This window comes from Bos indicus, chromosome 23 (genome assembly GCF_029378745.1).
Source record: "Bos indicus isolate NIAB-ARS_2022 breed Sahiwal x Tharparkar chromosome 23, NIAB-ARS_B.indTharparkar_mat_pri_1.0, whole genome shotgun sequence".
In the NCBI taxonomy this organism is placed as follows: Eukaryota; Metazoa; Chordata; class Mammalia; order Artiodactyla; family Bovidae; genus Bos; species Bos indicus.
In genome coordinates, this window is record NC_091782.1 from 9,924,606 (window position 1) to 9,951,677 (window position 27,072).

The following is a 27,072-nucleotide window of genomic DNA, read 5'->3' on the forward strand; positions in this document are numbered from 1 at the left end:
GTCCAAGGACCAGTGGCTGCGGGGCGCAGGAGGGCCTAGAGGAGCTATCCCACGTTGAAGGTCAGGAAGCGGGGCGGTGAGGAGATACCCCTCGTCCAAGATAAGGAGCAATGGCTGCGCTTTGCTGGAGCAGCCATGAAAAGATACCCCACGCCCAAGGTAAGAGAAACCCAAGTAAGACAGTAGGTGTTGCAAGAGGGCATCAGTGGGCAAACACACTGAAACCATACTCACAGAAAACTAGTCAATCTAATCACACTAGGACCACAGCCTTGTCTAACTCAATGAAACTAAGCCATGCCTGTGGGGCCACCCAAGATGGGTAGGTCATGGTGGAGAGATCTGACAGAATGTGGTCCAATGGAGAAGGGAATGGCAAACCACTTCAGTATTCTTGCCTTGAGAACCCCATGAACAGTATGAAAAGGCAAAATGATAGGATACTGAAAGAGGAACTCCCCAGGTCAGTAGGTGCCCAATATGCTACTGGAGATCAGTGGAGAAATAACTGCAGAAATAATGAAGGGATGGAGCCAAAGCAAAAAGAATACCCAGCTGTAAATGTGACTGGTGATAGAAGCAAGGTCCGATGCTGTAAAGAGCAATATTGCATAGGAACCTGGAATGTCAGGTCCATGAATCAAGGCAAATTGGAAGTGGTCAAACAAGAGATGGCAAGAGTGAATGTCGACATTCTAGGAATCAGCGAACTCAAATGGACTGGAATGGGTGAATTTAACTCAGATGACCATTATATCTACTACTGCGGGCAGGAATCCCTCAGAAGAAATGGAGTAGCCATTATGATCAACAAAAGAGTCCGAAATGCAGTACTTGGATGCAATCTCAAAAACAACAGAATGATCTCTGCTCGTTTCCAAGGCAAACCATTCAATATCACAGTAATCCAAGTCTATGCCCCAACCAGTAACACTGAAGAAGCTGAAGTTGAACGGTTCTATGAAGACCTACAAGACCTTTTAGAACTAACACCCAAAAAAGATGTCCTTTTCATTATAGGGGACTGGAATGCAAAAGTAGGAAGAAACACCTGGAGTAACAGGCAAATTTGGCCTTGGAATACAGAATGAAGCAGGGCAAAGACTAATAGAGTTTTGCCAAGAAAATGCACTGGTCATAACAAACACCCTCTTCCAACAACACAAGAGAAGACTCTATACATGGACATCACCAGATGGTCAACACCAAAATCAGATTGATTATATTCTTTGCAGCCAAAGATGGAGAAGCTCTATACAGTCAGCAAAAACAAGACCAGGAGCTGACTGTGGCTCAGACCATGAACTCCTTATTGCCAAATTAAGACTTAAATTGAAGAAAGTAGGGAAAACCACTAGACCATTCAGGTATGACCTAAATCAAATCCCTTATGATTATACAGTGGAAGTGAGAAATAGATTTAAGGGCCTAGATCTGATAGATAGAGTGCCTGATGAACTATGGAATGAGGTTCGTGACATTGTACAGGAGACAGGGATCAAGACCATCCCCATGGAAAAGAAATGCACGAAAGCAAAATGGCTGTCTGGGGAGGCCTTACAAATAGCTGTGAAAAGAAGAGAAGCGAAAAGCAAAGGAGAAAAGGAAAGATATAAGCATCTGAATGCAGAGTTCCAAAGAATAGCAAGAAGAGATAAGAAAGCCTTCCTCAGCGATCAATGCAAAGAAATAGAGGAAAACAACAGAATGGGAAAGACTAGAGATCTCTTCAAGAAAATCAGAGATACCAAAGGAACATTTCATGCAAAGATGGGCTCGATAAAGGACAGAAATGGTATGGACCTAACAGAAGCAGAAGATATAAAAAAGAGATGGCAAGAATACACAGAAAAACTGTACAAAAAAGATCTTCAAGACCCAGATAATCACGATGGTGTGATCACTGACCTAGAGCCAGACATCCCGGAATGTGAAATCAAGCGGGCCTTAGAAAGCATCACTACGAACAAAGCTGGTGGAGGTGATGGAATTCCAGTTGAGCTATTCCAAATCCTGAAAGATGATGCTGTGAAAGTGCTGCACACAATATGCCAGCAAATTTGGAAAACTCAGCAGTGGCCACAGGACTGGAAAGGTCAGTTTTCATTCCAATCCCAAAGAAAGGCAATGCCAAAGAATGCTCGAACTACTGCACAATTGCACTCATCTCACACGCTAGTAAAGTAATGCTCAAAATTCTCCAAGCCAGGCTTCAGCAATATGTGAACCGTGAACTTCCTGATGTTCAAGCTGGTTTTAGAAAAGGAAGAGGAACCAGAGATCAAATTGCCAACATCCGCTGGATCATGGAAAAAGCAAGAGAGTTCCAGAAAAACATCTATTTCTGCTTTATTGACTATGCCAAAGCCTTTGACTGTGTGGATCACAATCAACTGTGGAAAATTCTGAAAGAGATGGGAATACCAGACCACCTGATCTGCCTCTTGAGAAATTTGTACGCAGGTCAGGAAGCAACAGTTAGAACTGGACATGGAACAACAGACTGGTTCCAAATAGGAAAAGGAGTACATCAAGGCTGTATATTGTCACCCTGTTTATTTAACTTACATGCAGAGTACATCATGAGAAACGCTGGACTGGAAGAAACACAAGCTGGAATTAAGATTGCTGGGAGAAATATCAATAACCTCAGATATGCAGATGACACCACCCTTATGGCAGAAAGTGAAGAGGAACTCAAAAGCCTCTTGATGAAAGTGAAAGTGGAGAGTGAAAAAGTTGGCTTCAAGCTCAACATTCAGAAAACTAAGATCATGGCATCCAGTCCCATCACTTCATGGGAAATAGATGGGGAAACAGTGGAAACAATGGCAGACTTTATTTTTTGGAGCTCCAAAATCACTACAGATGGTGACTGCAGCCATGAAATTAAAAGACGCTTACTCCTTGGAAGGAAAGTTATGACCAACCTAGATAGCATATTCAAAAGCAGAGACATTACTTTGCCAACAAAGGTCCGTCTAGTCAAGGCTATGGTTTTTCCTGTGTTCATGTATGGATGTGTGAGTTGGCCTGTGAAGAAGGCTGAGCACCAAAGAATTGATGCTTTTGAACTGTGGTGTTGGAGAAGACTCTTGAGAGTCCCTTGCACTGCAAGGAGATCCAACCAGTCCATTCTGAAGGAGATCAGCCCTGGGATTTCTTTGGAAGGAATGATGCTAAAGCTGAAACTCCAGTACTTTGGCCACCTCATGCAAAGAGTTGACTCATTGGAAAAGACTCTGATGCTGGGTGGGATTGGGGGCAAGAGGAGACGGGGACAAGAGAGGATGAGATGGCTAGATGGCATCACTGACTCGATGGACGTGAGTCTCAATGAACACCGAGAGTTGGTGATGGACAGGGAGGCCTGGCGTGCTGCGATTCATGGGGTCGCAAAGAGTCAGACACGACTGAGCGACTGATCTGATCTGATCTGAAGCTTTTTAAAGGGCTTCCCAGGTGGTGCTAGTAGTAAAGAACCCACCTGCCAATGACCTAAGAGACATGGGTTTAATCTCTGGGTCAGGAAGATCCCCTGGAGGAGGAAATAGCAACCCACTTCAGTATCCTTGTCTGGGAAATCCCACAGACAGAGGAGCCTGGTAGGCCCCAGTTCATGGGGTCACAAAGAGTCGGACACGACTGAAGTGACTTAGCACAAGCTTTTTAACTTCTTGTATTTTATGCTTTTGTGTTTTATGCTGAAAATAATAAGATAATTATCTATTTGAGTTATCCTATAATAGTTTCAAATTAACAGTACTATTAACCATAAAACTACTAAGCACAATTTAAGATTTCTCTGTAGTTCTTCTTAGCCTAAGGACAGATCCCACTAGATATGGTCGATCAAACTACTGTTTTTAAGTCACACGAAAGATTTATTCTCTGTAAAATGATGCCACTAAATTGATAGTCAAATTCATTTACTTCTGTCATTTTGATTATTAACACTGTGTGTTTTGTTGTAAGACAAAATGCATGCACACTGGAATGTAAAGATCATCAGGGTACAGTATGATGACCCTGACTTATACTTGAACCCACACACCTACTAAGATGCATGTTTCCATATCCCCAGCATGTTCCATGTGCGTCTTTCCTGTCTATATCCCTGACTCAAAGACAGTCACTACTGTGAATTATACTAGCACAGATAGTTTTGTTTGTTCTGGTCCTTCATGTAAATGATATCCCACAGGAGCCACTGGAGAATTTTATACTATACTGATGTACCATAATTTATTTAACAAGCTCTCTTGATAGACATTTTGGGCATTTCTAGTTTCTGCTGTTAAAACAATGCTACAGAGCTTCCCTGGTGGGCTCAGTGGTAAAGTATTCACCTGCCAATGCAAAAGACACAGGTCTTGGATCCTGATCTGGGACTATCCCACATGCTGCAGAGTAACTAAGCCCGTGCACCAGAACTATTGAGCCTGTGTTCTAGAGCCTGGAGCCTGAACTATGGAAGCCCATGCGCCCTAGAACCAGTGATCCTCAACAGGAGAAGCCACCGCAATGAGAAGCCCGTGCACCACATAACCCCTACTTGCCACAACTAAAGAAAAGCCAGTGCAGCAATGAATACCCAGCACAGTCATAAATAAATAAAATTATTTTTTAAATGCTACAATAAATAGCCCTATACACGAACCAGTTTCCATATGTGAATACACAGGTAGAATTCATACATTCACATACTTTCATTCAATGAATATTCACTTAGTACCTACTCGGTGCCAATCACTGAGGCACTGTGGGTAGAGCAATGAGCAAAACAAAGACCCTGCTTCTGTGGAACATACAATCTAATAGATTAATCTGGGGAGAACTGTAATGTCTTCTGCTCCATTAATAAGGTGTAGCTTTCCACATACATAGTTCCTTCAAATCGTTCCTTTTATGACTTGAATTAGATAGCATAATTAATGCAATGGCACCCCACTCCAGTACTCTTGCCTGGAAAATCCCATGGATAGAGAAGCCTGGTAGGCTGCAGTCCATGGGGTCACTAAAAGTCAGACACGACTGAGCGACTTCACTTTCACTTTTCACTTTCATGCATTGGAGAAGGAAATGGCAAACCACTCCAGTGTTCTTGCCTGGAGAATCCCAGGGACAGGGGAGCCTGGTGGGTTGCTGTCTATGGGGTCGCACAGAGTTGGATGCGACTGAAGTGACTTAGCAGCAGCAGCAGCCCAGTCTAAGACTGCAATGAAATTATCCCATGCTTTCTTCTAGCAATTTATTGTCTTTTAAATGTATATACTTCCTATCTATAATGGAAATTATCCTGATAGTGAAGAATCCAATTTTATATTTTTCTAGATGACTGGTTGTTCCTACATGCATTCTGTTCTGTTGAATTGTCTGTCTACTCATGATCTAGTTCAACAGTTTTATATATATATATATATATATTTTTTTTTTTTTTTTTTTAAATTTGGCTGCACCAGGTCTTAGTTGGGGCACATATGCTCTTCAATCTTCACTGCAGCATGTGGGATCTTATACTTTCAGCATATAGGATCCAGTTCCCTGACCTGCAATGCAGGAGAGACCTGGGTTTGATCCCTGGGTTGGGAATATCCTCTGAAAAAGGGCATAGCAACCTACTGTGGTATTCTTGCCTGGAGAATTCCATGGAAAGAGGAGCCTGGAGGCTACAGTCCACGGGGTCACAAAGAGTCAGACATGACTGAGCAACTTTCACTTTCCCTGACATAGGTCCCCCTGTGCTGGGAGCTCAGAGTCTTAGCCATAGAGCATCAGGGAAGTCCTAGCATTCTATTTAACTTTGCAGTATGGTTTAAATGGACTAGACATCACCACTCTCAACCTTCACTTTTCTTTTTCAGAATTTTACTGGCTATTCCTCTATGTTTCCTTATCCATTTGAACTTTAGAAATTGCCCTTGTGGTTTAAAGAAAACTGCTTGTAATTTCTACAAAAATCAAGTTAAATTTATAGATTAACTCACCAAGAATTTACATCTTATGGTATTGAACCTTTCTACTTAAGAATATTTATTCAAATCCTCTCAATAACACTTTTATTTTCTTTGCACAGATCCTGCCCATTTCTAAAGGTTATTCTTTACTGTTATTGATATAACTCGATCCTATTGCTAGGGCTTCCTAAGTGGCTCAGTGGTAAAGAATCCACCTACAGATGCAGGATATGCAGGAGATGCAGGTTCAATCCGTAGGTCAAGAAGATTCTCTGGAGAAGGGAATGGCAATCCACTCCAGTATTCTTGCCTGGAGAATCCCATGGACAGAGGAGCCTGGCGGGCTATAGCCCATGCGGTCACACAAGAGTCAGACATGACTGAGTGAACATGCATGTTTATTGCTTAATATTTTAAAAAAAGTCTAATTTTTACCAGTTGGTTACTACTAAAATAATATTAATTCCACACATAAACACAATTACAGGACTAAGAAGAAATGATTTTTAAAAACAAAAAAGACAGTTTTACTTTACACTAATTATTGTAAACCATGATGATTCATTTCATTGCCGTATCTTGCCCAGCTAAACTATACTGCCCAGATAGAGACATGAACAGATGGACAGGAAAGACATGCCTTACAGCGGGTCCAGAAGAGCAATAAGCAGGGGCAGGCAGGTCACAACAACTGTTCTTTTGCAATTGTGACAACATATGTGTGAATTCTAACTTATCATTCTTACAAAAATGAGAACAAAAAAATGGGCCAGATATACACGGTGCACCAGGAACAAAACATTTAACTACACAAGAGTTAGGATGGAAAGATCATTTTTAAAAGGAAAATAGTTTTACATAATTTCACGTACTGTATTTCACAAAGTTTTATGTTCCTAACTGAACTAAATTTAACTGTTTTCATTTTACTACAACTTACACTTTATTTACTCTATTTAGGAATATCAGGGAGTTATCACTAGAAATCACAGAGGAAAATGAGGCAACAACTTCATTAAGACTGAGAATTCTCAGCTAAGAGTCCTTTACTTGAAGACAATCCAATGCTCTCAAAGTCAGAATAAACAGAAGTAAATGTGGAGAGAAGGGGTTCATTACAAACCCAAGATGTTTTAATTACTCCAAATCTATACAAAACGAGTATAAATAAATCTTACATAACCAAACATCTACTGTAAGAGTCAAAAGAACTGATAACACAGGTTGTTTTATGAGGAAAGAAACTGAGTACCTGGGGGGATAAGTATAGAAGGATGAGTTTCACTGCATCCCACTTACGCCTTTTGAATTTTGAACCATGTAAATATACTACCTATTCAAAAATAAATTTAACTTAAGAGCTCCTTAAACATTATAAAATGACCAAAAGAAGAACAACTCTGAATCTTCTACAAACCACATTTAAAGGCATTGTCATTATACACTCAAATTTCCTACATATGATAATTTGCTCTATGAATGCATCTTAAAATGTAATGTCAGGAAAAATCTATTTCTGTATGAACTTGTATGTATTCTTTTATCGGTCATTAAAAAGCCATTACTCCTACCATCTTCTCCTTTTTTTTTTTTTAGCTAACCCATAAAAGAGCTGGATTTAGCAGCCAACTGCCCATTCTTGGAACATCTCTTCCAGAGATCTTTTTTTTTTTTTTTTTACTTACTAGACTATTGATTTATTATAAAAGGATGTAAGTCAGGACAACCAGATGAAAGAGACAGCACACGGTAAGCTATGGGAAAAGGGCACAAGCTTCCACATCAGTCTGGAAGTTTTCCGAACCCTCTCTTTTGGGGTGTTTATGGAGGCTTCATTACATAGGCATGATAGAGTAAATCACCGGCTGTTGGTGACTGAACTCACTCTCCAGCCTCTCTCTTCCCCAAAGGCGAGGTCAGAGATTTTTCTTAATTTTTAACTCATCTGTTTTACATATTTTTTAATTTAAAAAAATTATTTTTTTGGTCACATTCAGGATCTCAGTTCCCCAACCAGGGATTGAACCCATGCCCCCTGCAGTAGAAGCTCAGAGTCTTAACTGCTGGACCACCAGGGAAGTCTCTGTTCCATATATTTTTAATGAAAGTTCTCTTAAATCTAAAGAATTCTCTTAAACACAAAGAAAATCAAAATTAAAAATTAATCTTGACATTCCTTTTTTCAACCATCAAAAAAAGGCCAAGTCAAAAATTACTCTGCCCAACTTTGGAAAATCATCATTCCTGAACAACTAATTTGGCCACATTTCTACAGTGCCTCTGAAACTTTTACTTTAACAATCTGATCCTAAATTTGTCTCTCAGTTAGACTCCAAACCATTTGAAGAATGAAATGGCCTCCCAACACCCACCCAATGAAGTATGTAGAAAACAAAGTCTTTTTATTCATGAAATCATAATGAATTATAATTCATTTGCTATTTAAAACAGACAACTCTAAAAGGAAAATTTTTAAGAGAAAACTTTAAAAAATTACTACAGTCTTAAAACTAGTTTTTAAAAAACTGAAGTACACGTAACAAAATTAACCATTTTAAAGTGAACAATTAGGTGGCATTTAGTACATTTACAATGTTGTGAAACCATGACCTCTAGCTCCAAAACATTGTCACCCCAAAATAAAACCTCATAAGCATTAACAACATAAACATTAACATCACCAACTCAATGGACATGAGTTTGAGCAAGCTCCAGGAGTTGGTGATGGACAGGGAAGGCTGGCGTACTGCAGTCCATGGGGTTGCAAAGAGTCAGACATAACTGAGTGACTGAACTGAACTGAAGCATTAAGTTTACTCTTCACCCCAGACCCCAGACCTTCAGCTTCTGTTAACCATCAATCTGCTTTCTGCATCTATGGATTTGCCTATTTTGCATATTTCATATAAATGGAATCACACAATGTGTAATCAGAGGTCTGGCTTCATTTACTTAGCATGATTCTGAGGTTCACCCTCAATGTTATCAGTACTTCATTCCTTTCCGTGGTTAGTAACAGTCCATTGTATGCATATGCTACTCCTGAATTATCCACTCACTGATGGACATTTGGTTGTTTCTACCTTTGGCTATCGTGAATAGTGTTGAACATCTGTGTACAAATATTTGAGAACCTGTTTTCAGTTGTTTTGGGTGTATACTAGGAGTGGAATTGCAGGGTCAAACATAATTTTGTTCAGCTTTCAAGAACCACCAAACTGTTTCCATAGTGACTGAACTATTTTACATTCCCATCAACACAGGTACCCAATTTCTCCACATTCTCATTAACATTTGCTATTTTCCATTTTTTAAAGTGGGATGAGGTGGCAAACTAGTTTTAAGAATGTCCTAGTAATTACCTAACTTCTGAAGGAAGGCAGAACACCTGACCAGTAAGAGTGGGAAATAGTAAACTCACTCCCACCCCCGCCCCCCAAGAAAAACTCAACTAAGCACACTCCTTCTCCCAGAAAACAAGTAAAAAAGTATTGGGTGTCAAGAGAATGACAAGACAAGGCACAAACTGGGAGATAACATCTGCAAAAGATGTATTTGATGAAGAACCTATGCAAAATATACAAAGAACTCAAAATAAGAAAAAGACCTGAACAGCCATCTCACCAAAGAAGATACACAGATTACAAATAAAACATATGAAAGATGCTCAACCTCATCTGTCATTAGGAAACTGCAAATTTAAAAAAAAAAAAAAAATGAGATATCATGACCCACCTATTAGAAGAGCCAAAATCCAGAACACTGAAAACACCAAAGGCTGGTGAGAATGGCAAGCAAAAACTGGAATCCTCATTCAATGCTGGTGGGAATGCAAACTGTGCGGCCACTTTGGACGACGGTTTGGTGGTTTCTTTAAAAACTTAGCACACTCTTAGCAAAGGATTCACCAATCATGCTCCTTTGTGTTTACCCAAAGGGGCTGAAAACTTGTGAACACAAGGTTGTAAGTACGTGGGGGCAGAGGGTGTATGGGTACGCTGTACTTTCCATTTGACTTTGCTGTGAACCTAAACCTGCTTTAAAAAATAAAGTCTATTAGAAAAAGTATTAGACTTCCCTGGCGGTCCAGTGGTCAGCACTCCGCACTCCCACTGCAGGGGGCACAGGTCTGATCCCTGGTCAGGGAGCTAAGATCAAACACGCTGCACAGTACATCGGTACTGCCAGGACAGTGCATCCCCCACTCCTCCACCAAAAAAAATCAGTATTAAAATATTTTTTAAGGTATTAGATATATTTTAAAATGCTATTGCTGGATTCCTTTAAGGACCAGTTAAAGCTCAACCTGAACTCACAGAACTATTAGTAACAGTCGTAACAAATATTTCTATTGTAATTTAGAATGTCTCAAGTGCTATGCATGCAAATATAATCTCACTTACATCTCACAATGACCCAAGGAATGAGATGATGTTAGTGGACATATTTCTATTTTACACTTCAACGAACTGTGGTTTCAAGAGGGTAACTCAGACATGAACTACAGATGTGACTCTAAACCATGTTCTTTCCTCCACACCCAACTCTGTCTGACTGCTATAGTGCTATCCACCATTAGCTCACGTTCATGAAAGTCCGGCAAGTCTGCAGCTGAATAAAAGGCAAACTACACTTGCTGCAGCTTCAGTTTGAGAGCAAGTGGTTTAAGTGTGCAAAACAAGCTCAATATACAGAGGAACAATCACAACACTCAAAATCAGCAAAAATTTCATCTTCCTCTCCACTCTTTTGGGTAAGTGAAAGCCAACAGATGTTTATAACCGGTTTATGGTCATTACATAGCAGCAGGCATGCCAACGTTCATTCGATGCCAAGGCAGCCTGGCCCAGGAGTCCTCCAGATCCACACACTTACCTCAAGAAGGGGAAGGGGTTACCTAGGCCCCTTTGCAAGCTAACAAGTACTGGCATTTAGTCACTTCCACTAGAGGAAGGTAGCTATGCAAGATATCTTTGCAAAAGTGTCAAACAGGCAAAGGGAAATAAAAAGACAAAGGGCAGACATAACTCCTCATTCACTCGCAGCACTGATAAAGAACTGAAGTTTTATCCTATCCCATTAAAACGAGGGACAGAGGGAAGCAGGCTCATCACACGGGTAAGCAGCAAACTCAGCAGTTGTGGGAGATTAGGGAGTCTTGGCAGTGGGAAGTGGGCCCAAAATAGACGCATTAAACATGACGAGGTGAGCGTTCTGACCAGCACATATTTTTAGTAATTGCACATTTATAACCTTCACGTGTCCAGTTCAAAATTAGTCTAGCTATCAGTCTCTTGAAACGCCAGTAAAATGATCCCTATCCCACAATCACCCTCACAAAGGAAAAAAATAATGCAGTCAAAGACCAGCACCGATTCTGCCGCTGCACTGGATGGAACCCTACAACCCATCTTGATAGTTACAGCTGTCACACTCACCTTCACGCACCCTGCACCCACGCCTCCAGGCAAAAGGAACTTGCTTCACACTCCCTGCTTGATTTGAGGGTGGGGGTAATCGGGTGGCAGCCCAGAGAAAGCATCAAGAAGGGAAATGTGGCAAAGACTCCTGACTGTCTCCCAATATCTCTTTCCAGCTTCATCCTTGGGAAGCTACACAAGGATCCATTTGCTAACTAACCAGATGGAGTCAAGTTCTCAAGAAAGACTAAACTTCACCACACCTTGTTTCAGGTCACAAATGTCTCTGCTGGTATTTTCTACTGCTGTCAAATTACTATATTACCAAGGCTAATTTTATCTATCTCTGTTGCTGCTACTGCTAAGTCATTTCAGTCGTGTCCGACTCTGTGTGACCCCATAGACGGCAGCCACCAGGCTCCCCCGTCCCTGGGATTCTCCAGGTAAGAACACTGGAGTGGGTTGCCATTTCCTCCTCCAATGCATGAAAGTGAAAAGTGAAAGTGAAAAGTGAAAGTGAAGTCGCTCAGTCGTGTCCGACTCCTAACGACCCCATGGACTGCAGCCTACCAGGCTCCTCCATCCATGGGATTTTCCAGGCATCAATTAACAAGTTTAGATGACTGTAAAAACTCAGAAAACATGTAAAAATTCAGAAAACAAGACTGGCATAGGAAACTGTAATAGCTCTTAAGTTGTCTTTATTGTCCGTCATTGCAAATATAACTGAGTTTAAATGAACTAAGGTTTTGCTCTCACCCAGCAGCTCAGGCCTTGTTCTCCAGCACTGAAAAAACTCCTGCATAATTTTCAATATTTCCAACAGGAGTTTAACCTGTTCTTTCCCTTCTGTAGCAGCTTTTAAAAACATAAGTACTTATATTTTTAAATACGTATTTTTACTATTAACAATATCAAAATTTTTGACAGTGTATAAATCTAATTAACAAAAATATGTAATTTTATCAATATGTAAATCCGACCCATTGTTTGAGATCCTATCCATCAACACAAATGATTACCATGTCACACCCTGTAATAGATCACTAGCTGAATATAGGATAGAGAAGGAATACCAGTATAAAAATGTAAGTTTACAAGGAACATAGGCATATCTCTGCAGATTTATTTCAAAATTATTTCTCCCTGGACTTCCCTGGTGGTCCAGTGGTTAAGAATCCACCTGCCAATGCAGGGGACATGGGTTTGATCTCTGGTCCAGGAAGATGCCACATGACACAGGGCAACTAAGCCCGTGTGCCGCAAACACTGAGCCTGCGCTCTGGAGTCCATGCTCCGCAACAAGAGATGCCCGGGCACCACAAGTAGAGAGCAGCCCCCACTCACTGCAGCGAGAGAAACCCACCCAAAGCGATGAGGACTCAGAGCAGTCAAAAAAAACTTATTTAAGTTTAAAAAGTTATTTCTATCAGGTTTGCACACTGCATTCAACTGATGAAAATCTGTATGTAACATGTTGTCCCCATACTTCAAAAAGTAATATTCAAATTAATATTGAAGGTGTAAACGCTCTAAGTATTCAGTAAGCCACTGCTTTGTTTTTTTTACAAAACCTCTATCTTTTAATGGTTGATACCTCAAAAGAGTTTTGAAAACAAAACTGCTATATTTGCTTTCATTATATTTAAAATATTCAGAAGTAAACTATCATGACTGTTTCCCAAAAAAGCTAATAGCAAAAAAGAAAAATATAATGATGAATGATAATAAAAAAATAATAAGTTCCATCTTAACTTTTTATTAGTGGGAATTAAAGGTTACTCATATCTTCAGTGTTATATACCGAAAGACACTTGCAGAAAGTATCCTGAAATCTACTGACTTTCATCACTTAGAAATAAAATTACTCTAAAATAATGAAATAAACTAGTAGTTTTTAAAAATTTTCCCAAACATCATGCCATATAAGCAAGTTTTGTCTATTTTGTAAAACATAATGCAGAGTTACATCTCATTGTGCATTTTAATATGCATTGGTACCAAACAATTTATTTGTTGACAATTCATGCTTTTCTCAGGCAATTATTTAAAACTATGTGAATTATCTGGTAAATGAGAGAAAGGTAGAAATACATATTGACATTCATTGATTTATTAAAAAACTCTCTCTTGAGAATGCATATGCGTCTGGGCCACACCGTGAGCGAGACAGAGGAGATGGCTGCTCTCAGGGACTCTGTGCTAAGGGAGGAGCCACGTAAAGGGGAACATGTAGCATGAGACAGCAAGAGCTGCCAGGAAGAAGACGACAGCAGGGTGTGACGGCACGCGACTCGGAGAGCGACGTTAAAGGGAGCCAGGGAAGGCCTCTCTGAGAAAAACCAATAAACTGATCTAAAGTGATTCATCTTTTTTACTTAAAATATTTATCACATGCCACCTCAAAATGGTAAAGAGATTTTTTTAATTTCTAAAGACGATTACAGCTAGCCATGAATTGGGCAGAGGCCCAGAGGGTCTTCTCGGGAAGTGTAAGCAGCATCAAGCAGCTAGCTGGTAGAGGATCCAAAGATAAGAGGCTAATCCTGACTTATTCCTGGAAGGACTAATTCACGCGCCTGTGCTAAGATACATAATACTCATAATCTCAGAGACAAATCCAAGATTTCCTAGAGGCAGTTTATTGTAAGTCTTTTACCTGCAAGATTAAAAAGAAAAGGAATAATGATTGAATAAGGCCCCAAAACAATATTTAGAAAAAATTATATTTTTTTTCTGGTTTATTTTAAAGAATTGGTGACTCCTCCAAGAACATGGCAAGTGTTACTCAAAGTCCAAAGAAAATGTTTCTCGCTGCCTGTGCCTGCCCATTAGGACAGACTTTGCTGCCTTCTTGGTACCATTGTACGAGACATCTTTAGGACATTCTTTGAACCCAAACATGACTATAACCTTTGCTCTGAAGAAGGGATAAGAGAGCACATTTCAAATTCAGCTTAGTTCTTTGGCCTCAGGGTGAGAAGCCATGCATCATTTAACCTGCAGAACGGCACAAAGTCTGTAGAGCTGGTAGGAGAGCAAAACTGGTAGCCTTCCTTCTTCCCATGTGGTCTTCACACCGTGGCACCACCAACCATCCTTCCAGGTCAGGATCCTTCAGTCATCCTAGGTTCAAGTCAGAAACCCAGAAGTCACCAGAGCCAACTTCTGCGTCTCCGTCACCACTCGTACTGGATCTGTTACCAGGTCTGGGGTCTTCCTCTCTAAATCTCTGAACTCTGTCCACCTTTCTCAGCTCCTCTAAGTTGACTCCAGGCATTTACTTGGACAGTACTACAGTAACTGCCTAACTCATCTCCCAACGTATGTACTCTCCCTGTCCAATCTGCTCCCTCTTCTGTAGTTCAAATCATCTTTTAAAACAAAATCTAGTCAAGCTTCCCACCTACCCCTGCTCTTATTAAACCCCTTCAAATGCCTTCCATTACTTTTAAAATACAACTGTAATCAGATAGGTGAAACTATAGATGAAACAGGACTGACCAAGTACTGATGAAAGCGAGGTAAGCACACCAAGTGTCTCTCTTCTGTGTATATTTGAATTCCTTGGTCTGGCCCCACCAATCTCACTTCATCCTTGCGCTCTGCACCTCTGAAGCACTGGCTTAATTTTGTTCTTCAACTACTCTGTGCACCCTCGCACTACAGAGTGTTCTCACATGCTTTTCCCTCAATCTGGAATGTCCTTATCAACCTTCCTAAGTCACCCCTGCCCACCATCCCCATATCAAGGTCTTTTGTCCAATGGTGCCTGTTAACTGATGTTCTTTTCCTAGACAATGACACCAAGTCTGCGGTCAAACATTTCTGAACGTGACTGACTATATACTTCATTAGAGTGGAGTCCATATTTCTGCTTATCAAGTGGACACTAAGCATTCTGTACAGTACCTGGCAGGAAGCCAGCATTTTAAAAGTGGTTGTTGAATGATTACTATCTAAGACTACCAGGGGAATTGTTTTCAAATTCTTATAATAAAACACATTATAAATTAAAAAGAAAATTGTTTGTTATTTTAGTCTCAATTTCCTGCAAGTTGCTACAGAGAAATCATTCTTATTTATTCCCTTTTAGAGAGTCTTTCCTTTGAGATATTGGAGTACTCAACATTCCTGTGATGGAAGTATCATGATTACCAACCAAAAATAACCGCATAAATCCACACCCTGGTCCTGTCTCACTCTTCTTTAGTGGTTGCTTCTCCTCCTCCCTCCCCCAAATCAACATCAAAGGACTGGAAGGCACTTGGGGATAAATTCCCTGCCAGATCCCAGGAACTTCCTTTCAGTTCCCACTCCAATTGGCAGGCAAGTGGATTTTCTATCAGGGATGCCTCAGCAGAGGCCCCAGGACTTCGCTCCATTCTGCTTCCCTTGTGATCACCACTAGCATTCCTTCTGCAACGTATTCCAGACATCATCACAGGGCCATTCACTTTGTATCATGCAGTAAATTGACATTAAAAGAGCTTATCTTTTTATTTTATCAAAACTTCTCGGTGACAGGCATAAAGCAGAAGCTGGAAATTAAATCTTATTTAAATGACATTGTTTATCATTCAGCTGAACAATTCATGTAACTAGACAGTGACGTCTGGAACATTCATTCAGTATTTCTTAGAACGTCATAAGACCCTAAGAAACAAATGGCCAGCAAGGAGACTAAATTTATCAAAATACATTCTAAACAAAAAAGCACATGAAGCACTTGGCACGGGCTTCATGAATTATTCAGACATCATTAATCCAAGTTTATAACTGAGAAGCCAAGTAAAAAATTAACTTTTATTCTATGCCCTGCTAAGTAAATCAACAGAAGAGTTAAAACAAAACAAAAACAGTGAATACCCTCAAGCACTTGTTCATATGAAAATAATCTGTGTTAACTACAGATCACTCTTGTCATGTAAAGCCAAACAGGGAGGACACCCCCACCCCGCCAGGAAATACTCTGCTGCTGCTGCTGCTGCTACTAAGTTGCTTCAGTTGTGTCTGACTCTGTGTGACCCCATAGACGGCAGCCCACCAGGCTCCCGCGTTCCTGGGATTCTCCAGGCAAGAACACTGGAGAGGGTTGCCATTTTCTTCTCCAATGCGTTAAAGTGAAAAGTGAAAGTAAAGGCGCTCAGTCATGTCCGACTCTTCACTACCCCATGGACTGCAGCCTCCAGGCTCCTTCCGTCCATGAGATTCTCCAGGCAAGAGTACTGGAGTGGGGTGCCACTGCCTTCTCCGAGGAAATACTCTAATACTGTATAAATATGTACCTGTGAATCAAGAAAGCCCCATGATATGTTGTTCCAACTGATAACTGGCATCATTACTGGCAGATAAGCCTGAACTAAGAAGGTTCTTCTTAACAAACAAAAAAAAGAGGTCCTACTATACTTTCAAATCATATTTTTAAACATAAAATTGGCCACTAACACCAGAGCAGGAAAGTAAATAAATTTTAAAATTCCTTTTAAGGAATTTCTTTGCAGTAACTATTCTTCATTAATTACTAAAATCATAAGACTATCTACTCAAAAGCTGAATAAGGGCACTGAAATTGCCAAGTTCAACTAAAGAAAAGATTTAAAGGAATTATTTTTTAATCTAGTAAGGCAAGTTCTTAAGACTACTTTATCATTTGCTAATTATAAAACCAGGGCTAGACGGGAGGGAGACTTTCTGAAAACTAGATCATTCTCTACCTGCGGGAAAGGCTGCAATTCAACTTTAGACAGATGGAGCCCATCTTTAAGGAAAGACTTGATAGCCTATTACAGTGTTTATTTGCCGACTGTCACTGGTGTCAGATGTTTGCCCTTGTATTTAACTAATTCCCCTGCTACCATTAGCCCCATTCTGGTGTTTATCAAATCCTGAGCAACCTGCCTATATATACGAGACCACTTATCAAGTAATCCCTCTTCTGTGGCTCTTTACCTGTTAGTTACTAGAAGACTTAAGGTGGTACCCTGTACTGTCAATTAATCACAAGCATGGTGACACTGACCAAATGTTTACATAAGTCATTCAGTGTGTCTTACACTAGCCTCAAGTGTCAGAGCCCCTGAGGAGGCTTTCATGTCTATCATTGCACACAGCTAACTTTCCTTTGGTAGAGACCTTGGTGTCAAATTCATTGTATAATTTGCCTGCCAGTATCTTAAAATGTGTATAGACTTTTTTTTTAAATCAGTCATCTACTTCTTTATCTGTCAGCATATGGCCTATAAGTGGAATTAGGTGACACCTTCCAGTTCTTCTGTACTCCCAGAGAAAAGCTTTGCTTATACATGTGGCTTTTCTGGTAAAGCCTGAGCTTTAACCCCAGCCATCTTCAGAATTATTAGTCCAAAATGCAGTGCCAATTCTGTAGAACGGGCTGTGATCTTCCTGTGCACAACCAAGACAATTATCATTACCAAAAAGTTCCACCATCAATCCAGGATGCAAAAGAACACGCTAAGGACACTAGACCCAACCTACAAAAGTGTAAGAGCTGGGGCAGGCAGGGGAGCAAGTGCGACAGTGAGCTGACTGGCTGACCACTCCAGAAGCTAGGCAGCTCCTTCTGAGCGCAGTCACTGCCTGCCTGTAAGAGGTGACACCAACCAGGACGAGCGCCACAAATCCCAACTCAGCCATGCAGGAAAGCTCCCTCCACATGAGAGTGAGAAGGGGTCATCACCTATGTATCATCTTTTCAAACTGATACATGAAATAAGACCAGCAAACTGAGTCACTTTGCTGTACAGCAGAAACCCAACACTAAAGCAACTATACTCCAATAAAATTAAAAACAAAAACACAAGTCTACAGCATCATTTGTAAACATAAAAAAAACCATGATGATGTATGTACGGCATGCTGAGGATCAAGGGCAAAGAAAGAACTGCAAAAGCGTGGATGATGCGGAATTGGTTTCCGTCGTATTTTACTGCTTCTCCTAAAGTTAACTGTTTGAAGGCTTTTGCATTAATTATACACTTCAATAATGGAGATAAATTAGGGTTTCATTCAAAAGAGTAAATATTAAGTAACATAATTTCAAATGTATTAAAAAAAAAATCATGGATTAGGCAAAGTCCTTAAACAGTTCCAGGAATGGATAACTTGACAAAAATGTGAGTTATGAATTCGTCTGCATTTCTTCCTTATTTAGCAATCATTTGAGGGAGTTCCCTGGTGTTCTAGTAGTTAGTACTCAGGGCTTTCACTGCTGTGACTTAGGTTCAATTCCTGGTCAGGAACTGAGATTTTATAAGCTGCACAGCTCAGCCAAAAAAAAGAAAGAAATTATTTCGTCTTTGTTTTTACAGATTTGCACTTTATACCAAAGTTAAAAAACACATTTTATATAATTGATGGTTGCTGATTTCATTAGTGTTATTAGCATATAAACACTTGATGTAATCAACTAGTTTTACCCTTTCAATTTCCTGTTAATAAACTTTTCTAATACTTTTATGCAGTACTTAAAAAAAAAAAACTGTAAGGTATAATATGACCATCAAAACAAGGATAATTCTAAGGTAAAACCTAGTGTGAAACCTAATCATTCCAGCACATATAAAACATCACACCCTAATCAGACAGTACATTTAAAGATGTTCCCTGACATGGAGGATAAGATGTTATAAGTTTAAATAAACTTGAAGAAATTTAAGTATATCTCATTCATTGAGAATCTTGAACAAAAATGGAAGCTCTGTAATGATTAACCCTAGAATTCACTTGAGATAACCAAATGTGAAACTCGTAAGTAGCCTAATTTGCTGCTGTATTACATTAGCCCAGACAGTCCCTTTGCAGCTTCTTTGCCATTTCACAACTACACCTGACGTTGTGTGTTACCCTTAACTACACAACCCTAAATCTCTTGATGTGTTTTGCTGAGAATACAGAACATCCACATGTTTCCATCCCTAGGTTCACCCACCTACCAGCATCCATGCCCACTCGCCCTGCCTCTCCTCCTTGTCTACAGAGGCAATGTCTGCGCTCCAGCCCCGTCATCTGTGCGTGAGATCTTCTCTGTGCCCTACTTAAGAACACTGCTCCGACAATTCTCCCCATTCTCTTCTGCGTCATATTTTACTTCTCTCCCAGATCAGATCATTTCCATCAGCATATAACATGCTTTAATTTCTCCCTTAAGAAAAAATAAAACAAAACCATCCCTTGACTCTATATCCCCCGTCTATCTACTGGTCTTCTTTATAGCAAAATTATTCAACAAAATTGTCTATAATAACTGGTATATTTCTTTATCCACTCTCCCCTTGAACCCACCATAAACAGAACTTCATTCCCTTATCAAGGTCACCAATTAACATCAACTGTCAATCTTCATCCCATATACCTCATCAGTAGCCCATGGTAACACTGCCTCTGCGCTGAATCACTCTTTCCTGGCTTTCAGAACACACACTCTTCTGATTTTCTTGCTCCCTTGCTTGCTACTCTTTCCGTAACTCCTCGCCTCTAAATCATGCAGTGCTGCTGGACGTAGTCCTCAGTTGTCTTCTCTTCTATACCTACACTCACTCTCTGTGATCTTGTCCAGCATTGTGACCTAACACACAACAGATAGGCTGACAACTTCTAAATTTGTATCTCCAACCCATACTTCTCCTCTGAACACCAATTTCTATGTTGAGCTGATATTCTCCCCATCCCAAACCTGCTCCTTCAGTAATCTTCTCCATCTCAAGAAAGGCACCTCCACCCTTCCAGTTAGTCTGGTCAAAAACCTTAGAGCCATCCTTGACCCAACTCAGATCTCACACTCAACCAATTAACAAAATCTCACTTTCAAATATAATCCAGAATATAATCCAATTGTGACCTCATACCACCTCCACTGCCCACATCCTGATCTAAGCAATCCTGAGCTCTTACTTTGATTAAAGCAACAGCTCCGAACTGGTCTCCCTGCTCCTATCACTGCCCCTTTGCCCACATAAAGCTATTCCCAACACAGAAACAAGGGATGCCCCCTTTAAACTCAGACCATATCCTTCCTCTCCTCAAAACCCTCCAATAATTTCCCACTTGACTCCAAATCCAAGTCCTCATATTTCATGGCCTAAGTCCTTACAAAGACTTGGTTAAACGATATTGTATCTTGTAAAGCTCCTAACACAACACTTGGCTAAAAAAGCACCCGACTAGTAACAATGCCCTTCCTAAAGCCACCGGAGCTTCACACCAGGCTACATTTAGAATCACTAACAGCAGCAGTTCTCAAAGACTCCTGAAGGACCACAGGCCTCTTAGGAGCCATTACTATTTTCACATCAACACTAGGATGTTGTCTGCCTTTCTAGTCTTATTCTCTCTATTCTCTCATGTATACACAGTGGAGCTTTCCAGACGCTACATGATTGGCAAAGATGCCGTCACTGTGACCACTAATGGAAAGTGTGCTTGTATAGTCTTGTGTTATCTGGAATTCTCTAAGATAACAGGTTAAGGGTAGAAATACGGTTTTCAGAGATTAGCTCAGTTTAATCTCAGTTTTCCACTCTTATCAGCTATCATCACTTACACATACTATAATTCCTATAAAGTGAATATTATATAACATATCATTAATTTCAAATTCAGAAGCTTTGCTTATACCTACACAAAAACACAAGCAGTACATTTTGTTGTTTTATTTTGCAACATTTTAAAATTTTTTTAACTTTTATAAATTTTGAATTTTATCTAAAACTGCTAACACTTTATCCTGCAACATTTTATTCTAAAACAGAGAAAATGCATCTATAACTTTTCTAGATTTAAGAATGAATTGTTTCCTTACAAAAGGAAGGTTAGAAGATTCAATTTCTCAAACCACAGCTGTACCATTCACATCTAAAGACGCTGAAAAAGATGAAACTGACCGTATCAGGGAGTTGTCTGATTCATGAAAGAGAAGTCTATGCCGAGAAAACTAAATGAAACTGAAATAAGAAACAAAAATACGATGGCTTGATAGATATTAATTATTTATCTTGTTGTGTCTTATGCAACAAGACATTTTCTAGCATTATTACTGAGGCAACATTCTGGGACTAATCAAAGTTTTTTTTTTTAAAAAAATAGTATTTTACACACCATGATCAAGCGGGACTTATTCCAAGGATGCACGGATAGCACAACATCTGCATATCAATCAATGTGATATACCACATTAACAAAATGAAGGATAAAAATTCATATAATCATCTCAATAGATGAAGAAACACACTTGACAAAATTCAACATCTATTTACGATAAAAACTCTCAACAAAGTGGGTAGAAAGGGAATGTACCTCAACATAATAAAGGCATAAATAACAAACCCACAGCTAACATCATACTGAATGCCAAAAAACTGAAAGCTTATCTTCTAAGAACAGAAACAAGAGAAGAATGCCTACTCTCACCACTTGTATTCAAGAGACTACTGGAGTCTTCTAGGCAATTAAGCAAGAAAAAGAAATAAAAGGTATCCATGTCAGAAAGAAATAAAACTGTGACTGTGCATTCTAAACACTATAAACACTCTATAAAGTTCTATAAAGTTATAGAACTCTAAAAACACCACTAAAGTTAAACAAATTCAGTAAAATTATAAAGTACAAAATCAATATATAAAAATCAGTTGCATTTCTATACAATTGTGTAACAATCAGAAACACCATTTACAATTGCATCAAAAAGAATACCTAGGAATAAATTTAACTAAGGAGGTGAAAAATCTGGACACGGAAAACTGTAAGAAACTGAAGACCCAAATAAATGGACAGTTATCCCATGTTCATGGATTAGAAGAACATTGCCAAAATGTCCATTCTACCCAAGCAATCTACATATTCAATGCAATGTCTATTAAAATTCCAATGGCATTTTTCACAGAAATAGAAAACAACAATCCTAAAATGTACATGAAACCACGGAAGACTCCAAATAGCCAAAGCAATCTTGAGAAAGAAGAACAAAACTGAAGGCGTCAAGCTTCCATTTTCAAACTATATTACAAAGCTACAGTGATCAAGAGTATGGTACAGGCATCAAGAGAGACACAGATCAACAGGAAAGAAAGAAAGTCCAAAAAAAAAAAAAGAAAGTCCAAAAATAAACCCATGCATTTATGGCCAATTAACTTATGACAAAGGAGCCAAGACCATAAAATGGGGAAAGGACAGCCTCTTCAATAAATGGTACTGGGGAAACTGGACAGCCACATGCAAAAGAATAAAACTGAGACACCATCTTATCCCATACATGAAAGTCAACTCAAAACAGATAAAAAATCTGAAACCATAAAACTCCTTGAAGAAAACATAGAAGACAGCTCCTTGGCATTGATCTTACTGATGAGTTTTTAAATCTGATATCAAAAGCAAAGGCAACAAATGCAAAAATAAATGGAACTGTATCAAACTAAAAAGCTTCTGCTCAGCAAAGAAAACCAATAAAATGAAAAGGCAATCTATTCAATGGGAGAAAATATTTGAAATCATGTATCTGATAAGTGGTAATATCCAAAATACATAAAGAAGTCATACAACTCAACAGCAATAAACAATCTGATTTAAAAAACAAGCAAAAGAAACATCTTTTTTTTCAAGATGACATCCAAATGGCCAGCAGGTACAGGAAAAGGTACTAATCATCAATAAACGTCACTAATCAGGAAAATGTAAATCAAAGTTCAGATCTGTTAGAATGGCTGTCATTAAACAGACAAGAGATAACAAGTATTGGATGCGGAGAAAAGGGAAATCTGTGCACTGTTGTGAGAATATAAATAAGGAAATATAACTAAGGAAAACAGTATGAAGCTCCTAAAAAAATTAAAAATAAAACTACCATATGATCCACCAATCGCACTTCTGGGTATTTATCCCAAGTAACCAAAATCACTACCTTGAAGAGATACCTGCACACCTGTGTTCAATGCAGCAATGGCCAAGACACAGAAACCACCTCAGAGTCCATGAGTGGATGAACAGGGGGAAAAAAAATGTGACACACACACACAGGAATACCACTCACCCATAAAAAGGAAACCCTGCTCTCTGTAACACCGATGGAGCTGAAGGGAATTATGTTTTGTGAAGTAAGTCTGAGACAAATACTGTATGATCCCACTTATATGTGAAATCTAAAAAAACTGAGCTCATAAAATCAGAACAGACTGGTGGCTGACAGAGGTGGGGGTGGAGTGTGACTATGGCCAAAAGGCACAAATTTTCAGTTTGTTTTAGGGGGTTTTTTTGGCCATGCCACATGGCTCATGGGATCTCAGTTCCTCAACCTATAACTGAACCTGGGCCATGGCAATGAAAGCCTGGAATTCTAACCACGAGGTTATCAGGGAACTCCATAAACTTCCCATTTTAAGACAAGTTCTAGGGATGTCATGTACAGGATGGTAACTATAGTTAACAATATTGTATTATATATTGGAAAGTTTCTAAGAGAGTAAATCTTAAAAGTTCTCATCACAAGAAAAAACAAGTATGACTATGTTACAGTGGAGAAGCCAGAAAGACCTCACCATTATCAGGTCATCAGTAGCACCAATACTGACGTCCACCAGCACCAAGACACATGGACATCACGGACCCTCTGACATGCCGAAGTGACCAGGGCACATCACTCCTCTGATACTACTGCCAAAAATGCACGACCTCAATCTAGTCAGGATAAACCACCATCAGACCCAAGTGAAGGAACATTCTGCAAAAAACTCACTACATACTCTATGTGAGACTCAATTTTCTTCAGATACTTCAAAACAAAATACTGAAAGAGTCTGAACACAGGAGCAGTAATGAAAACCCAGCTATCTTCAATCTATCCAGACAAAGGGATTTGTAAAATACCACCACTCTTTTCACTAAATCTCATATTTGCTTCTCATTAGTGAGCACTGGGGGAAGAGGTGGTAAATGGAGGGTGGTCGTCCTTTAAGATGGTTAGTTGCCATATTCTAAAAAAAATGTGTATTCAAGAGAATGGAGAAAGATAACCCAATCATTATTGTGGTTGCCAATACCACCTTCTTTTACGATCTGAAGTGTCATTTACAACAACAGTGCAACATTTAAATACCTTTCCCATCCCCTCAATGGGTACACAGACATTAAAACGTATACAGAGTTCAGATTATTAAAAACGTTTATTATACAGGAAAAAACAGGTTATAAAATTTGTATTTAAATAAGTTATAATGTTATAAAAACTAAAAACCATAATGATTAACAGAAAATAACTTCATCCTTGTGTTTTAGAGGAAATTATTTGGCGGTTGAATGGTACTTATCCTCACAACAACTGCAGGCCTACTATGTGACGAGCAGCATGCAGGTACCACGGAAGATGAACTCTGAGAAACACATTACACTCTAATTAGAATCTAGTGGGTTCAGAACAGGGGATGTTTTTCCCACATTTGCTATGGTGAATGCGAAATATCTTTATAATGGAAAAAACCTAATAAAACTGTCTTCAAAAATATTTGGTTTTGGTATTCAGAATTTGCCCCAAATATCTATGTTTCTGATAAATTCAGCTTCTTCCCACAACACACATGTGCTAGCTCCAGGATGCGTGATCAGCTGCAGCTAAGGGTGACAATGAGCAACAGATGCTGCTGAATTTGGTACAGATTATGCTCCTATAACGGAGAAGGCAATGGCACCCCACTCCAGCACTCTTGCCTGGAAAGTCCCATGGACGGAGGAGCCTGGTAGGCTTCAGTCCATGAGGTCGCTAAGAGTCGGACAAGATTCAGCAACTTCACTTTCACTTTCATGCACTAGAGAAGGAAATGGCAACCCACTCCAGTGTTCTTGCCTGGAGAATCCCAGGGATGGGAGAGCCTCATGGGCTGCCGTCTATGGGGTCGCACAGAGTCGGGCATGACTGAAGTGACTTAGCATGCTCCTATAAGTGCACCACAACCTCTCATTCCACCTGCTTTTTTATTATTTGAATGCTGGTGTGAGGAGTCAGTTTTAGAAACATTTTTATTCAGATTTCTCCATTCCATCCATTTAACTCCTTTTGTGCATCTGTCAGGAGAAATCTGTATTATTTCTACCTTTGTACATTATTTTACCAGAAATAACACAATAGACAGATATGAACACCCTTCTGGTTTCAGGCCCCTTATCTCCCTGAAGTGACTGGATAGACCATGTCTTAGGTTACCTCTATGTCCACAAATTTAAAGATTCTACTTGGTTGGTGCAAAAGTTCACTGCAATTTTGCATTGCTGAACTTGGCCATTTGATATCGTAATACATTCTTAAATAAATGTGTTTATGTTATACACCACTTTAATGCACCTTTCTCATTTTATTTTTTTTGCTAATGACATTACTTGCTATTTATTTTATACTTATTTTAGACTATAGAAATGATGTTAGTCAAAAAGCAAATTTGAGTGATTTTTTTATTCTAATTCAAGATGGGTCGTAAAGCAGTGGAAACAACTCGCAGCATCAACCCATGCATTTTGTCCAGGAACTGCTAATGAACGTACAGTGCAGTGGTGGTCCAAGAAGTTTTGCAAAGGAGACGAGAACTCTGAAGATGAGGAGCATTGTGGCCTGCCATCAGAGGCTGACAGCCACCAACTGAGAGCATCATCGAAGCTGACCCTCTTATAACTACTTGAGAAGTTGCTGAAGAACTCAACCATTCTACGGTCATTCAGCATTTGAAGCAAATCGGAAAGGTGAAAAAGTCTGATTAAGTGAGTGCCTCATGACCTGATCGAACATTTAAAAAATCATCATTTTGAAGTGTTGTCATCTCTTATTTGATGCAACAAAGAACCATTTCTCCATTGGATTGTGACATGCAATGAAAAGTGGATTTTATAAGACAACCAGCAGTGGTTCAGTGGCTGGTTGGACTGAGAAGCTCCAAAGCACCTCCCAAAACCAAACTTGCACCAAAAAAAGGTCACGGTCACTGTTTTGTGGTCTGCTGTCCATCTGATCCACTACAGCTTTCTGAATCCTGGCAAAACCATTACATATGAGAATTATGCTCAGCAAATGAATGAGATGCAACACCTTCAGCCGGCACTGGTCAACAGAATGGGCCCAGTCCTTCTCCACAACACCCCACCACACGTCAGACAACCAATACTTCAAAACTGAACGAACTGGACTACAAAGTTTTGCCTCATCCACCATACTCACCTGACCTCTCACCAACCAATTTCCTCTTCTTCAAGGAGCTTAACTTTTGCAGGCAAAACACTCCCACAACCAGCAGGAGGCAGCAAATGCTTTCCAAGAGTCTGTCGAATCCCGAGGCATGGATTTTTATGCTACAGGAATAAACAAACTTATTTCTTGTTGTCAAAATGTGTTGATTGTTAATAGTTCCTATTTTAATTTAAAAATATGTATTTAAGCCTAGTTATAATGATGATGCTGTGAAAGGGCTGCACTCAATATGCCAGCAAATTTGGAAAACTCAGCAGTGGCCACAGGACTGGAAAAGGTCAGTTTTCATTCCAATCCCAAAGAAAGGCAATGCCAAAGAATGCTCAAACTACCGCACAATTGCACTCATCTCACACGCTAGTAAAGTAATGCTCAAAATTCTCCAAGCCAGGCTTCAGCAATATGTGAACCGTGAACTTCCTGATGTTCAAGCTGGTTTTAGAAAAGGAAGAGGAAC

At 39.6% G+C, this 27,072-nt stretch overlaps 1 protein-coding gene and 1 long non-coding RNA gene across 8 annotated transcripts in view; one reads left to right on the top strand and one right to left on the bottom strand.

The window, feature by feature from the left end:
* The window catches only part of LOC139178939 (uncharacterized), a 44,986-nt gene extending 29,590 nt beyond the window's left edge, over positions 1-15,396 (top strand). For 2 of the 6 annotated variants that reach the window (XR_011563355.1, XR_011563354.1), the window contains 2 exons: positions 7,554-10,710; positions 11,554-13,742. This is a non-coding gene — a long non-coding RNA (uncharacterized lncRNA). Of the gene's footprint in view, positions 1-7,553; positions 10,711-11,553; positions 13,743-15,174 lie in introns of those variants that run through there. The other 4 variants (XR_011563359.1, XR_011563358.1, XR_011563356.1 and 1 more) reach the window with 4 other exon arrangements.
* NUDT3 (nudix hydrolase 3) overlaps positions 1-27,072 on the bottom strand; it is a 123,108-nt gene that overhangs the window by 74,016 nt on the left and 22,020 nt on the right. The gene's annotated exons all lie outside the window — the stretch shown is intronic.